The 17,427-nt window shown below is 38.0% G+C and overlaps 1 pseudogene; it reads right to left on the bottom strand.

Annotated features, from left to right (window-relative positions):
• Positions 1-16,493: 16,493 nt before the first annotated feature.
• Positions 16,494-17,427, bottom strand: LOC143675637 (olfactory receptor 7A10-like; annotated as a pseudogene).

The following is a 17,427-nucleotide window of genomic DNA, read 5'->3' as shown; positions in this document are numbered from 1 at the left end:
TGTGTGTCTAGTATGTTTTTTTTTTAATTTGGCCTACACTATCTTTAATCTCTGTGGTATCTACTATATTCCCATTCATTCTTTTGAATTCCTCTTTATGCTCCTCTAGTGTCTTCTTTATCTCCTTTATGTTTCTGGCTATCCCATTTATTTTATTTAGCAGCTTTATATGAACATCTTTGATTAGTTGTTCCAATGTCTATGTCTCCTATGGTGTTTTAATTTGGTTATTTTTTTGGGCTTTATCTGTCTTCATCTAGATATGCTTAGTGAACTTCTGCTGTCTTCACAGCATGTAGATATCTTGATTGATTTACATTGTAAATTGATTTCCTTCAGTGGTCTTAAGACTTTGTATTTGTGGGATGGATGTGGAGCAGAATGTAAGGCATGGGATGGAGGACCACAGTAAGGTGATGCATTGCAGTGCAGGTATAGACATAGGTTGAGGATATTATGGTGGTGCTGTGAGTGGTTATGTGGCTGTGCAGGTGCATGGGTTTGGAGGGTGGGGCCCTGGTGTGTGCTGGCCTACAGTGTGGGGCCCTTAGTGTGCATGTGCAGAGCTCAGGGCAACAGGTCAGAATTTGGCCTGCTTGGGCTGGGGTCAGATGTGGCCTGGCTGTGCAGGTCAGTGACTTCCCAGAGCTTTGGTGTGTGACTGGGGGCCATATGCACGTGTAGACCTGGGAGGGCCATAAACTGAAGCACATGTGCACAGAGCTTGGGGTGTGTATCGTGTGGTTGCATGACTGTATGTGCTGGGTGTGGGTGTAGCCTGAGTATGGAGGTAAATTATGGCTGCCTTTATGCACTGATAACTGCCTGCAGGGGGCAGGAACAGAAAGGTAGGGCTCCAGAAGGGTGGTGCAAGGCTGCACTTCTGCAAGAGGGATGGATTGGGCTGGGGCAGGCTGCACATGCTTGGCATGGGGGTGTGGGGTGGGTACATGTCAAGGGTGTGTTGGTGGGACAGGGGCACTCAGAGCATAGGGAGGGGTGGTGGATGGTGGGAGATGATGTTCAAGTGTATGGATGGTGGGGTGGGTCCCAGGTCATGGGGCTGCGCTGATAAAGGTAGCACATTCAAGGAATATGGCCTGGTTTACTTCCTAGTCCCTGTCATTTCACCATCCATGAACTCCTGAGAGCTCCAGACATCTGCATTAGGCTGTAAGCACTAACCAGATGGTCTCTGGTTCTCTGCTTCTCAGTTCCTGGTTTTGTAACCAGGGCCTCTACATATTGTGCAGAAGACTCTCCCAGGTCATTATACCCTGGAATCGCCATCTCAGTCACTCTCCCATCCATTCTCTATCTGTTCCTTGGGGTAGGTGTGAATTCAATATATCCTATTCTGCCATTTTCCTGGATCTCTGGTTTGGAGAAGAGTGAAGAAATGAATATTAACTGCTTGTGTAATTAAAAGAATAAAAATAAATAGAGAAAATGTAAGACATAATCTATAAATTACAAAGGAACAATAAAGTTGAAGAAAGTACTGCTTTACAGTAATAACATTAAATGTTAATGGATTAAACTTCCCAATCAAAAGATATAGACTGGCAGACTGGGCAAAAAACCCAGGATCCATTTCTATGTTAGATATAAGAGACTTGCTTTAGACCCAAGGGCAAAAGTAAGTTGAAATTGAAAGGTTGGAAAAAGATAGTTCACACAAATTACAACTATCCTTGTGTTTTTCCAATGAGGAGATTTTAATAGTTTCATGTTTAAAATATGTTCGTACCATTGTATATATTTTAAAGATGCTTTTTACTTTTCTTAAACTTAGTAAAAAGAGTTGTCTCATGATCTGTGCTTGAATAATTTAATATCTGAAAGAGTTAGACTTGTTTCTATCTTCCACTTTTCTTTTGACTCTTAGTCATAATACCTTGTTATTTTACTGCCCATGGCAATTTGTTGTGGTGTTCTGTTTAATTTGTTGGATTCATTTTTGTGAGAATTCTTGGAAGCCTTGGTCAAAGAAGGAGGGGTTATATTTGATTATCTTTTGGTCTTACCAAGTCAGCACCATTTAAAATTCAGCTTTCCACCTAGTGATTTTAAACCACACAGGTCCTGTGATGTCAGACTACATGCTGGCATATCTTTCATAGGGCTTTCTGCACCATGTAGTAGAATGGTCAGCAAAGTGTGTATCTTATTAACAATATTGGTTTGTGTGTTTTCATACTGTTAAACTCACGAATGCATCCTTAATTCCAAGGATCCAAATTTTGTCCTGGAGTCATTCATCAGAATTTCTATTTAACAGAGGTTTGAGCTTCACCAAATATGAAATCTACTCTATTACATAGAATCTCATGCTCTTTAGTATTGAAAAACTGCCAAAACTTCAGAAGGCATTTGAATACTTTTCCCAGGAAGATTACTCATGTTATGTATATTGTGGTTAAATTAATTCCTTACTGTCAGGTCATATCAGGGATGATTTTAAAAGATTATTGACAATTTTTTTCCCAGAATTTATTTGTCAGGTAGAAGTGATACCTCTTCCATAATGGAAGTGGTACAATGGAATCAACTTTTTACTAAGTGGCTGGCAGGCCCCCAAGGTATGTTGGCATATTGGGTATTCAGAGTCATTCTCTGGTCTTGGCAGGTGGCACTCAGAAGTGTCTAAACAATTTGTGTTCTCATGAGTGTAACTACCTTTTCTTCAGCCCTTGCTAAGTTCTATCTCAGTCACTAAAGCCACACTGGCCATGCCATAAACCCATTGAACAAAGACAGAAGATACTGAGATAATCACTGTTTGTCCTCCACAGAATGACACAACTTTCCTATTTTTACCATGACCATATTCTGCTGGGTTACCATAACAATGGACATTTCCAATATAATATAATTGCTCAATAGCAGATTTGACAAGTAGGAGAGAAGACTCATCAACTAGAAGACAAGAAAACTGAAGTCATTGAGTCTGAAGAGCAGACAGAAAAAAATGTAAAAGATCAGCAGAAACCAAAGCATACCCAACATATATACTGTGGAAATCTGAGGACGAGAAGAGAATATTAAAGGTGCAGAAAGCCTATTTGAAAAAAATAATGGATGAAAATTTCTCAAAATTTGTGAAAGATAGGAGTATACAAATCAAAGAAGTTCATGAAACTCCAAGCAAGGTAAACACACTCTAAGGTATACCATAATAAGTTTATTAAAAAGCTGTGATAAAGAGAATTTTGAAAGTATTATGGGAGAAGCAACTTTTCATGTACAAGGAAATCTTAATAAGTCTAAATTCCTAATTCTCTTTAGAAACAATTGAGGTTAGAGAGAGTGCAGTGGTCTATTTAAATTGGTGAAAGGAAAAGTTGCCAGCCCAGAATTTTCTATCAGAAAAAAAACTGTCCTTCAAAAAAGTGGGAGTGGTGTTTCCTCTCAAGATGACAGAATATGGAGATCCATTGCCCATTTCTCCTCCAAAAACCATTAGTAGATGGACAAAAACTGTCTGAAACAACTGTCCTTGGGCTCTGGAGACCTAGGGGAACACCGTTCAAGGTCAAGGGATAAGCAGGAAGAAGAGGCTGTGAAACTGAGTTAAAGACCTCTGAGTATTCACTCAGCAGCCATTGATGGTGCCCATACCTAAATTATGGTAGAGCTCCTTGGTCCTGGTACATGGATGCTGCTGTGGAAGTCCTCTTCCCCAAGAATGTGACAGGAGAGGCATGGCCTCAATCATGGCTTTTTCAGTGTATTTAAATTGCTGAGTCCTAGATCTGGATTGTTGCTTTAGTTCTTCATGTCAGGGACCGCTATGTTCATAGTCTGAACCCTGTCCCTGTCAGGATCCAAAACGGTGAAGATTTAAAAACACAATGCCTTCTTAGAGGAGTGGGAAGCAGTTTGCTGCTGAGCACCATCTCTTCAATAGGCCAGAAAGTGCTGATTCGGAGAGACATTAAAAAAAGATATTTTTGAAGTCTGTCCTAACCCTTTTCCCAGAGTTCTTCAGAACTGATATGCACCCCCTTGTGGGTTCTTGTTTTGGTTTGGCTGGGAGATATTTATGCAGTCAAGTCTTCACTGGAATGGCCTTCCTCCAAGGAGTTGTCCTCTAGGCAAAAATAGCTAGAGGTAAGGAAATTGGAGTAAAGCAAAACCCCATAGAGCAAAACAAGAACAAGCAGAACAATCTAGATTCCTTGAGAAGGAATAGAAGAAAGGGAGCTTTCTTCTCAGGGTGAATCAACTGCACAAATAATGAAATCCTAAAAATCATTCCACACCCTTGAACAGAAATCAGAAGAGGAAAAATGGAAAAATCTGATCAGTTAAACATTCTAAGGTCTGGAATAAGTTCAACCAAGTGCTAAAGAAGAGCTTTCATACAGAGATAATCAACACTAAATCCCCAGACAAGAGAGAGAAACTGGCCTTCAAGGTAAATTAATCAAGATAATAGATGCTTAGAAATCAGCTAAAAAAGTGTAATTGTGTCTTTCTCAAAATTCACATTTTAATTAATTTCAATTTAATTTAAATTAAAATTCTGAGGGAGAAAATTTGGAATGACTAATTAAAGATGCTCAAACAAATCTATATCAATTCAAGTATATGAAGAAAAGATGGATAAAGAGTAAAGAATATTAAAAAGACACTGGATATGCATAAAGAATATTTGAAAGTATGAAAAGAAAGATAATTCATGGGGATGAAAGGCACAATACAATTGCTTCAAAATACACTAGAGGTGCATGCCAGCAAATTTGAACAGGCAAAGAAAGAATTGTGAACTACAAGATTAGGCAATTAAAATTTTCGGAAGAAGAAGAGATAGAAAAAAAGATAGAACAAATTAAGCAGGAACTCAGGAAATTGAATGACATCTGAAGCACACAACATATCCATCATGTGTGTACCAGAAGCAGAAGAGAAGTGAAAAGGGGCAGAATGAACAATTGAATTATGGTCGAAATCTTCCAAAGTCTTATGAAAGACATACATATACATATCCAATAAAAAACACAATGTAAGCCTGCCATGCTTCAGAGACCTGGGTTCAATTCCTGGTGCCTCCCATGCAAAAAAATGCACAATATACTCCAAGCAGAAGAATTCTAATAAATCTACACTGATAGAAATATTAACAAGAATGACAAATACTAAATACAAAGAGGAATACTCAACACAGGAAGAAAGAAGCAATTCATCACTCAGAAAGGAACTGCAGTAGGCTTAAGTGCCAATTTCTCAACAGAAAGGCAAGAACTCAGGTATGATATATTTGAGGAACTGCCAGCCAAGAATTCTTTATTTGGAAAAACTGTCCTTCAGAAATAAAGTAGACTTTAAGATATTCACAGGTAAACAAAAAAATGAGTTTGTCAACAAGAGATCTGCCCTACAAGAAATGCTGAAGAGAATTTTTGCAGGCTGAATGGAAATATACCACTCATCTATAAATAGAATTTTTAGACAGGACAAATTAAAATTTTGAGGAGATGAAGAGTTCACAACCACTAATCAGAGACAGTCAAACAAATGTCCTAAATCAGTTCAAGAAGATGAAGGAAAGTGTGGATGAAGAGATCAAGATATAAAGGAGACACTGGAGGAATAAAAAGATTTGAAACAATGAAAAGAAAGGAAACATCATTTTGGGGAATGAGAGAATGTTAAAAGTACACTAGAGCCACAGTAGAACACATTGTACTGGCAGTAGAAAGGACTGGCAAATTGGAATATAGGATATAGAAATTTACAAATGGGACAGATAGAGAAAAGATTGAAAAATATGAGCAGTGTCTCAGGGAAATGAATAACATCACAAAGGGCATAAAGATATTCTCATTGGGTGTCCCAGAAGGATAAGAAAAGTAAAAAGCAGCAGAAAGAGCACTTGAGGAAATTTTGGTTGATATTTCCAAGTCTTAGAAAAACATAAATGTAAATACCCAGGAAGCACAACATATTCAAAACAGAATAAATTGTAATAGGCTTAAACCAGTACAAATGCTGACAAGAATGACAAATGTCACAGATAAAGAGTGCATCCTGAAAGCAGCAGGAGGAAAGCAATTCATCATGTACAAAGGGACTGCAATGAGATTAAGGGTCAGTTTCTCATTAAAATCCATGGAGGTGAGAAGACAATGGTATGATACATTTGTCTTTGAAAGAGAAAAACTGTCAGCCAAGAATTCTTTATCTGGAGATACTGTCTTTCATACATATGTATAGTTAAAATATTTACAGGTAAGGAGGAAAGATTTCTCTCTCAGGAAATGCTAAAGGGAGTTCTTCAGGCTGAAAGAAAAAGAGAGGAGAGATAGGCTTGGATGAAAGCATAGAAAGTAAGTGTAACTTAAAGCGTAAAAGAAAGGTAAATATAAGGATGACATGCAAAACTAAAAAGATAAAAATATTCGATGTAATTACTGCCTTTAGAGTAAAAACATTGAATGTGAATGGATTAATGCACTCATCAAAAAACGCAGATTGCCAGAATGCATGAAATGTATGATCTATCTAAAGGCTTTCTAGAAGACATCTTAGACCAAAGGAAACAAAGAGATTGAGAGTGATGGGATGGAAAAACATATTCCACACAAACTGTATCCAACATGAGCTAGGATAATGTCATGGTCAGGTTCATGTGTTAACTTGGCCAAGTGGTGGTACCTGCTTGTCTGGTTGGACAAGTGCTGGTCTGTCTGTTGTGATGAGGACATTTCATAGAATTAAATCATGATGATTTCAGTTGCATCCACAGTTGATTTCATTTGTAATCAGGGACATCTCTGTCTCATCTCCACCTCCCTGGGCTGTGTGGGAGATGAGTGGTTGCCATGGTTTTGTTTTAACTTCACTAGGATCGTGGGTGCTCCATGATAAACATAGGAGCTGCCTTCACTAGTCTTTTATTTGGGATGTTCACACTGCTTCAGTTGAGTGTTAAGGAACACAAACTTGACCTGAGGATGGCCTGCAAGTGGGTGCCTCAGGTGAAATAACTGCAAACAGTTCCTTGAACTTCTTGGGAACAGGGAGTTCTGCATACTGGGCTGTAAATAAGGCTGGCTATCTTGCTTAAAGAATGTAACAAAACAAGTCTCAAGGCTCACTTGTTTTTGTGCTCATACTCACAGCTGTTGTTTGTATAAGAAACTAAAATAAAAGGTCATGGAGTTAACAATGAGACTGCTATTTGCCTGAGAGAGTGGTAGCCCTCTGTACTCCTTTTATCCACGCATCTCACTGGTCTCATCCTTGCTCTGCAAAGAACATTGAAACACAACACTCCAGAACAAAGTGGCTTCTTTCTAATGGGGAAAAAGGTAGCCTCTCCTCTTTGTAATAGGTCTGAGAACCTCCATCCTCTCACTGGCAAGATGCTCAGCCTACCCTCTTCCACAGACACAACTTGAAGCAGGAAAATAATTTTGAAAGACAAGTCTGGGGGGTTCCTAGTGATGTCTCCCATCATCTGGTTTGTAGGACAGTGCTGGGAGGGCCAGCCATGCACAACAAGACCAACCCCTCCAGGTACAGTGCCCAGGGACCTAGTGGGACACAGTATCATCCAGAGGAGAGAAGAGAGCCCAGGAGTCCAGACACCTCCACCCCCTTTCAGAGTGATGGTGAGGTGGAGTCCAGCATGGTCCATCTCCAGCTGGCCCAACTCAGTCTTTGCTCAAAGGAAAAGTGGGAACAACACTCCAGTGTCTTTCCTGGGAGTTCCCTTGAGTTATTTAATGGATTGTAAAACGCTTTAGCAAGAAGGGTGTTTTCTGTGATTTGCCTGCAGGATAGGTGTGGATTTCTACAGAAACAGCCAACACCCTTCTTAAAACAATTCCTTTGACCTCAACTCTTTGTACCTGAAATCCGGCAAGGGTTTTCTTCCCCATCAGGAACTCGAGGGAAAGTCTGTCATCAAATCTTGTGGGCCTAGTCTGAGCTGCATCTCCTAGAGTGAGTACAGTGTGGCAGTGGGCAGGAGTCCCAGCACCCAGGGCAGACATGATACAGCATGTGGCTCAAGAATCTGTGGGTGCCATTCCAGCTTTCCCCAAGTTGCTACAGGTGACACTGCATGTCAGACAGGGGAGCACCACAGAAATAAGTTTAAGGTGGTGCTGCATCATGGGCTCTTAGACATTGGCAGGAAGGTGGAGACTGATTCACTTTCTCACTATGCCTTACAGAGTTGCTTCGAGGTCTCCAGCATCAGTGTTCTTCTAAAACACAAATCAGATTATGTCCCATCCATGCTTACTGGGCAAAGTCTTGACTCATTGGGGAGACAGCAAGGCTAGATGCTCTGCTATCTGACTTCAGTCTACCTCTTTAACCCTCATCTCTTCCCACTCCCCACCTCAATAGCTACTGGTGCTTGCTGAATATATCCTGATGTTTCATTCAACATATATTTACTGCACATGTACTATGTGCCAGGCATTGTGTCACCAGGTACAATAGAGAGAAGACTTGGTCCCAGCCATCCTGAAGCTTCAAGGAAACCAGAACGGGGATTCCACCAGTTGGTGAACATGTCTATTCCAGTTATGCATTTCAGAACTGGGCTAGTAACCACAAGGTGGGTTCAGGGATGCACTGGACACTGTGAGATGCTATACTAATATTGGACAAAAGAGATTTTAAATGCAAAACTGTTATAAGAGACAAATAGGACAAATTTTACTAATGCAAGGGACAATTCCTCACAAAGAAATTGCAATCATAATGTTTATGATCCTAACTGGAGAACAGAAAATATATAAGGTCAGTAACTAACAAACTGCAATGAGAAATAGACATAATTTCAATAATGTCTGGATACTTCAATACACCACTATCATCAATACACAGAATATCTAGACAGAGTATCAATAAGGAAACCAAAAACTTGAATAATATTATAAATCAGCTAGATTTAACAGATAAATAGTGAACAATGGACATCCAAGCAACAGAATATACATTCTTCTAAAGTTCCCATGATCATTCTCCAAGATGGACCCCATGTTGTGTTGCAAAACAGGCTTCAAAATATTTTTAAAAATTGAAATGATCTAAAGCACTTTCTCTGAACACAATATATTTAAGATGGAAATTGATAAAAGGAGAAGAACTGGACAATTCACAAACTTATAGAGGTTAAACAAAACACAATCAATCTGTGTGTCAAAGAAGAACTCACAAGAGAAATCAGTAAATACTTGAGACAATGAAACAATAAACACACATCAAAACAATCACAAAGATGTGATTCAGTAGAGGCATTGGTGAGGGGGATATTTATGGCCTTAAATTCCTATGCTATAAAAGAAGAGAGAGCTAAAACCAATTACCTAATTTCACCCCTGGGAGAACTAGAAAAAGAATGGTAAATGACCCAAAGCAAGTAAAAGCTCACAGTGCATCATGGGCTGTTTAAAATTATCTGTATAAATTGGGTCATGAGTTGAAGAATAGATTCAATATACAGCTAATCTACAGTAAAATCTTATATTAGCAGGAGAATGTGATTGCCTGAATTCCCTATCAAAATATTAATGGCCAAAATTCAACAGAGAATTGAAGATGTATAAAGAAACAATGATCCATTGAAAGGACAAAATAAATGCAGCCACACAGAAGGGCTGACACTGGAAGAACTAATCAAAGACATCAGTGAGCTCTTCTATATAGATTTAGTGAGCTAAGGGAAAAATGGAAATAGAACTCAAGGAAAGCAAGAAGATGATGCATGAATAAAGGGAAGAATTAGTCATTGTGAAAAGGCAGTTTTCTAGTTCCTCAGGAAGTTAAGTACAGAATTGCCATATGATTCTGCAATCCCATTACTAGGAATCTATTCAGAGGAACTGAAAGTAGGGACACGAATGGATATTTGCACAGCAATATTTATAGCGGCATGTTCACAATTACTTAAAGATGGAAACAGCCCAAATATCTACCATTGGACAAGAGATTAGACAAACTGTACTATATCCATACGATGGAAACCAGGCAGCTGTAAGACAGAATAAAGTCATGAAGCATGCAACAATGTGGATGAATCTTGAGGATGTTTTGTTGTGCAAAATAATCCAAAAACTGGAGGACAAATCCTGTATTGTCTCATTAATATGATCTAACTGTAATGAGCAAACTCTGAGAGTTAAAGTTGAGAAAGAAAGAGGCTATGAATAGAGAGAAAGAAGGTTGAATTTGCACACTTGATGCTGAAGGAGTACAGAATATTCAACAGAAATGGGTACCACAGTACTATGTGATGGTTGCACAATATTGTAAGTATAATGAACAAAGCTGAATTGAATATGATTGAAGGCGGATGTCTAGGGGATTTTATGACACCAGAAGGAAAGATAGAGGATAAAAACTGGATTGTATAACTTAGTAATACCTGGAAAGTTTGTAAATGAGGGAGAATAAATGAATTTCACCATTGCAATGTGTTAAAAAATGGGATGGCATATGGAGAAAATACAATTTATGCAGACTAGATTATAGTTATTGGTAACATTGCAATACTCTTTAAATAACTGTAAGAAAAACAATATACAAAAGCTAAATGACAACAGAGGGGTATATAAGGGAGGGCTCTGGGATTCTTTTTGTAGTTTCCTTATTTTTTCTCTTCCTTCTTGCCAAAAGAAATGGAAATGTTCTCATATAGATTGCGACAGTGAAAGCAAAACCATGTGTATATAGTGGGAACCATAGATTGCTTACTTAGGATGGATTGTATACTTTTTGGATAAAACTGTTTGAAAGTAGAAAGATACAAGGGCTAGAGAAAATGTGGAGAGAGAGATGTATGTATTCCCTGTTGTTAGGGAAGTAGAATGGTGAAGCCACTCTGGAAGGCAGTGTGGTGGCTCCACAGGAGGCCAAATGTACAGTTGCCATATGATCCTGCAACCCTGTTATGAGGTATTTATGTTGAAGAACTGAAAGCAAGGATTTGAATAGACATTTGTACACTGGTGTTTATGATGGTAGTTTTCATGATTTGTAATGGATGGGGATGGCCTAAGGGCACGTCAGCTGATAAACAGAAGGTCAGACTGTGGTGTAATATCCAATGGAACATTGAGCAACTGCAAGAAGGAATGAAATTGTCAGACATGCAACTAGGTTAATGAAACTTGAGAACAGTATGTTCACTAAAATAAGCCAGGAACAAAAAGACAGATATTATAACACTTCACTAATATGGACTAACTACTATGTGCAAACTCAAAGAGTTGAGTCTAGAGCACAGAATATCAGCAGAAGGCTTACAGCAAAAGTGTCTAGATTGTAAACTCTTATAGCAGCCACATATATTCCTGAATTTTAACTGTTATTTCTAAATTCTTAAGTGCTGAGGACATTGTGTATAACCTGATGCTTCCCTGGAAATTCGGGTATCTGTGCAATACCAAAGATTGAGAGAGATCTGAAGCTATGAAAGCTAATATTACCCCATTCAGCAATTGTTACAAAAGCTGAAAAAGAGACGGACTTCAAATAGAGATATGAAGGAAGCTGATCTGGTTAGCACTAAGGTAAATCAGACTGAAGGGTAAAGGATGATAATACATGTACTTTAACACATTAAATTCCATATGATACCAAAGGAAGAGCTGTTTATTTGGTACAAAATTTATATTTTCAATAGCACAGTACCTAATTTAACTTGTATGGTCAGTTTACTCAATAATCCATAATTTCATGGATTCTTGAATAGTGAGTGAGATTTTATTGGTTTGTAGAGGTTAGTGTGATGTTTTGATACATCTCAGTGTAATCTGGGCAGAGGATAAAAAAATTTGCAAAGTTCCCTTGAAGCACTGGGGGAAACATGGAAATAGTAAACTTCTCCACATAGGGAAGACCTGATATTGTCACAAGCATTGGGTAGTACCAATTTAATAGGCCAAGACCTCGATCTTGGGATTTACCCTTATCAAACATATTCCTGCAAAGAAGCTAAGACTGCTCATAATTATGCCTAAGAGTCACACTGATGGAACCTCTTTTTTGCTCAGATGTAGCTTCTATCTTTTAGCTTTCTCCACAGGCAAATTGACTGCTTCCTCCCTATATGGGACATGACTCCTAGGGCTATAAAATTCCCTAGTAACATGGAACATGACTCCTGGGTATGAGCCTGGCCATAGCATTGTAAGATTGAGGAAGACTTCCTGACACAAAAGGGGAAAAGAAATGAAACAAAATAAACATTTAGTGGCTGAATGATTCCAAGCACAGTCTATAGCTCATTCTAGAGGTATTCTTATGGATTAAATAGATATCCATGTCATTTTGGGGAGAGTATTAGAATAACTAGAGGGAAATATCTGAAACAACACTTGGTCTGGTCTTGAAGATGATTGTATAATATGTGGTTTTTATGATGTGAGGAGTGACTGTGTAAACCTTGTCACTGACACTAACTTTATCCAGTATATGGACAGATGAGTAAGAGCATAAAGAAAAAATAAATAATAAGTGGGGAGCAGGTGGATGTTCTGTTTTACTTTTATTTTTATTCTTATTTTTCTTGTTTATGGAGTAATAAATATGTGTGAAAATAGGTTGTGATGATCAATGCACAGCTATATGATGATACTGTGAACACTGATTGTATGCCTTGTATGACTATATGGTATGTGAATACATCATAATAAAATTGCATTAAAAACATACAAATTGAATGATACAAGTGCTGGAGAAAATGTGGAGAGATGCTGTTGGTAGGGAAGTCAAATGGTGCAGCCCCTTTGGAGGGCAGTGTGCTGGTTCCATAGGAGGCTAAGTAAAGGGTTTCCATATGATCCTGCAATCCCAATATTAGGTATATAGGTGGAAGAACTGAAAGCATGGTCATGAATAGACATTTGCACACTGGTTTTAATGGCAGCAATAGTCATGATTTGCCATGGATGGAGGTGGCCTAAGGGTACATTGACTAAAGAATAGGAGGGTACACTGTGGTGCATACATGTAATGGAACATTGAACAGCTTCAAGAAGAAATGAAGTTGTAAGGCATGTAAAAGATGTGTGAAACTTGAGAACATAATGTTGAGTGAAATAAACCAGCAGTGAAAAGCCAAATATTCAATGGTGTCTGTGCTGGTGTGAAAGGATTACGTACCCTAAAAAAGCCATGCTTTCATCCTGATCCATCTCATGGAGGCCATTGTTTCTTTTAATTCCTGAATAGGAAATGAGATCTTGTTTTTCTGTACAGATGAACATAATACCCTGGTACAGCACAACCGAACTTCTCTGTTTAATTCAACTGATTTTTTTGTTCCACTGACTGTTTGCACCCAAGGTAACAGAGAAAAGCAAAAACATCTTTTCAAAATTTGAGATGAAACAGATAAATAATCTGACTTTGCATGATTTATCTCAAAAGTACGTGGTTGCATCCAACACTTCTGATGAGGTTGATCTGAAATTGAAGGGAAAATTAGAATGCTGTCACTAGTGGAAGACCAATAGGAGATGTTGTCCAAGTCTTTCTCATTCATCATTGGATCTCTGTCATTTGCTTCTCTTCAAAACTCAGCTCTTGACAAGGGTGAAATATTCTTTCTTCCTATGTATCACATGCATGCCCTCTGACACTGGCTACATTTTTATGGTACATTTTAATTATGAGGGCTCTGTTACTGCTTTCTGCAGTTTATGAATTTAAGTCATGTTCTCCGTTTCTGCCAGTGTTTATTCTGACTTCTCCTACTCTTGACAATTAACCTTGCAACAGAAAGCATGCATCTCTTTTGTATGCCTTATATTTTGCATGGAAAGGTCCCAGTAAATAATTATTGTATGTATCCAATGGAATACTATTGAACAAAGCACATTGACTCAAAATGAGTCTTCTCCTCCTATATAACACAGCATTGAAAGTTTGAAGACAAGAATCAAATCCTCTATTTATGCTGGAAAAATAACAGCATTTTCCTCTGTGACATGGTGTTTATCCCTCACCATGATTCCTGAAAATTTCTTTTGCCAGTGTCTAAATTTTAAAGACTCTTTAACATTTCCCTTCAAAGAAAACCCAACACTACAGTTCTTTCACCAATAGCACACAATTTGATTGTTTTTTCTTGAATCCATATATAGATACTTCAAGAATAAAATTTAATTTTTTGTGAGAGTAAATCTTTTCCCTAAGTTCAGATTGAATCATAATTGTTATCATTTAATTTAATGGTTCTGGAGAAGAATAAAATTTTACTAACAAATTCAGGAATATTTTTCATCTGATAAAAATTGGAGTTGCTGGAATGGTAATAGCAGGAAAGCTTTAAGAGTTGGTGTATATGGCAGAATAGTAATAGATTCCATTACTCACTCAGGACAGGCTCTACAAAATATCTTTTATTCAGAACGTTTCTACCAGCTGGGTGCATTGGAAAGAAAACAGGAAGCCTTTGGAAATTTTGAAGGAGATATGATTGCCCTTCCTCCTGAAGTACACTCAAGTGTAAGTAAATTTGGCATGATGCAAGGTGTCTACATGATATGGTGTGACATGGATGAGGTGGACTGACCCTTAACAGGAATTTCTCTCTCCCTCTGGTTTTGGATTCTGTGTTGGAGAGTATGGTGAATTAGCAGGTGCATATGTAATCAATACTTATGGGAAGAGCTTCTTACTACCTGAACTGAAGAAAATGCTGCATTTGCTGATCTAACACTTTAGTGGAGTCTTCTTGATTATACAATGTTCCTGGTGACAGTAGACATATCACATATCCTTGGCTGGATTAATTCCTTGTGCTTTTTTTTATTCTTCCAGCTTTTTTCTACTTGAAAGACATACCTTTAGGTTTTTCAAAAATATTGAGAGTATACACCAGCTAAATTTCTTCACAAATTTTTTAGAGATTTTTTTGAAAGAGATTTCTGCTTAAAGAAAAGGAATAATGCAAGTTAATTATTAATACAGGAACGGATTGCAAATGCATGGATCTTCCTGCATAAGATTCTGGGAATTGATACATGAACTTGCTGGAAGTGAAGACCACAATGATGCTTTGTACTTTGGATAAATGTATACAAGTAGCGTATGTTTAGCAATGGCAAAGTATGATTCACAGTGTATTCTTTATAGTCATGTCTGAAGAAAGTGCTTATCAAAGACTTTTGGACAACTGCCTGGTATATGTGATAAAATATTTTGTTGAGGATTCAAACTCGAGGAACGTGGAATAAGGAGGGACTTCTAATTGCCCTGGAGAGACATAAAAAATAACAAACTGAGAATTTATATCCCCAGATTATGGAACAATCAAAACCAAGAAATTTGTACTACTGCATGAATCAAATCTCTTTTATCTGGCAAACTACAGTTCTATCATGGGCATGACTAAAACAGAGTCTGATCCTTCAGTTAATACATTGCAAAATAAATGATTTCACAGCTGTACCAAAGATATGAAGTGAATAAAATAAATGACCACATCTTTTTTTTTCTCAAATTGGACATTACTTCACAGCAATCTCTCATCTCAAAATGTCAGTCTAGTTTGCCAATGGCTGTGATGAAGAAAGCCTTAGTGGTATTCTATCTCACAAAGAACACAGGATGTCTACAAAAACCTGTGATATTACTACCTAGTATCTTGCATTAATAGTTTATAAAGACACAGTTGGCAATGGAAATATGACCCAAATTGCTTTTAAGTATTGGTAAAAGCGGACGATGATTGTAGGAAGTGCCTAGGGAACTTTACTGAAAAATGTCCCTGCCTATAAAAACAATGTTTATGAGCAAAATTGTATCCCTGAAAGAAATCCAGTGATTAGTAAAACCACCAATGATTGAAGAATCAGGGACTGTAATGTCTCTTCTATCCTCACCTAACTTGTAGGGAACTCTACAACAGAAAGTCATAGATTGACGTGGATGTGGCTTATTGAAACTCAACCATAAGATGACTCAAGTCCAGGATGTGCCCTAGTTCAAGAGCTGATTAACACACCCTGGTAACAGGTACAGAGCATTTGAAATGACAAATGATTTTGGCCAAAAGATTATAACACAAGAGCAGTTTATTTCTGCCTTCAGGGAGGCAATACACCTTCACCCCTCCAGTGATTACAATAATTTTATATGTCCCTAATGACCTGTATTGACATTTACCACGGAATATTCATGCAGAAGAGTCTGGCTTAATAATGAATTCTGGGAATACATTTCCAGATGTCAAATGATTTAAAGAAAATATAGAATATAAAAGTTTATTTTTTACATGGGCAGTAATCAGGAATCAACTGGGTTTCAGGCAAAGCAAACGAGAACTCTGTCATTGAGTCATCGTGGCCTACCCAATATCAATGGTTTTTGATGAATGAAATGTAGAGATAAAGTTCTAGTAATAATGCAAACAGTATATTACCATCATATACTGATAAGTGTAATGTGATTTACATTTACCAGTATTTAGCCTCTGTAAATGAAGAGTAAAATTTCTGAACTACCAGCAAACCATCCTTCTAAGGAGAGACTTTCTCACTGGAAATTGTTCTTAAGGCATGTTTTATGTCTTTGTCTTTAAGACTATAGATAAAGGGGTTCAGCATGGGAGTGAACACTGCGTACATCATAGAAACGATTGCACTTGCCCTTGTGTTTTTCATAGCAGCAGAACTAAGATACACTCCAAGGGTAGTTCCATAAAACAAGGACATCACTGAAAGGTGAGACCCACATGTAGAAAATGATTTATACCTGCCTCCACATGATGAAATTCTCAAAATAGAGCATGCAATCTTACAGTAAGAGAAAAGGATGCCAGTGAGTGGAATACCAACCAAAATTCTAGTAGCAAAATACATCACTAGGTCATTGAGGAGGTGTCAAAACATGCAAGTTGGATTACTTGAGAAAGTTCACAAAAAAAGTGATGAATTTCCAACTCTGTCCAAAAAGTCAATCAGTCAACAATTAGGCCATTAAAAGAGAATCCAGAACATTCAATATCCTTGATACCAGCAGCAGAAGAACACAGAGCCTGGGGTTCATGATGACCATGTAGTGCAGTGAGTGACAGATGGCCACATAACAGTCATAAGAGATCACAGTTAAGATGCAGTTGTCTAATATTCAAAAAACCATGGAAAAATACATCTGTGTGAGGCAGTTTCCATAACTTATAGTTTTGGTCTCTGTCTGGGTGTTAATCAGCAGGTTTGGGACAGTGGTGGAGGTGAAACAGACGTCTGTAAAAGACAGGTTAGCAAGGAAGAAGTACATGGGTGTGTGCAGATTGGTGTCAGAGAATGTGGCCAGGATGATGAGAAGGTTTCCAGTGAGAATGATCAGGTACATCATCAGGAACAGAACAAATAAGAGGGGTTGCACTTCTGTGTCTTCTGAGAGTCCCAGGAGGATAAATTCTGAAGCATGTGTTTCATTCTCTGATTCCAT

This window comes from Tamandua tetradactyla, chromosome 3 (assembly GCF_023851605.1).
Source record: "Tamandua tetradactyla isolate mTamTet1 chromosome 3, mTamTet1.pri, whole genome shotgun sequence".
In the NCBI taxonomy this organism is placed as follows: Eukaryota; Metazoa; Chordata; class Mammalia; order Pilosa; family Myrmecophagidae; genus Tamandua; species Tamandua tetradactyla.
The sequence above is the reverse complement of the archived record's forward strand: the minus strand, read 5'-3'. Positions and strand labels throughout refer to the sequence as shown.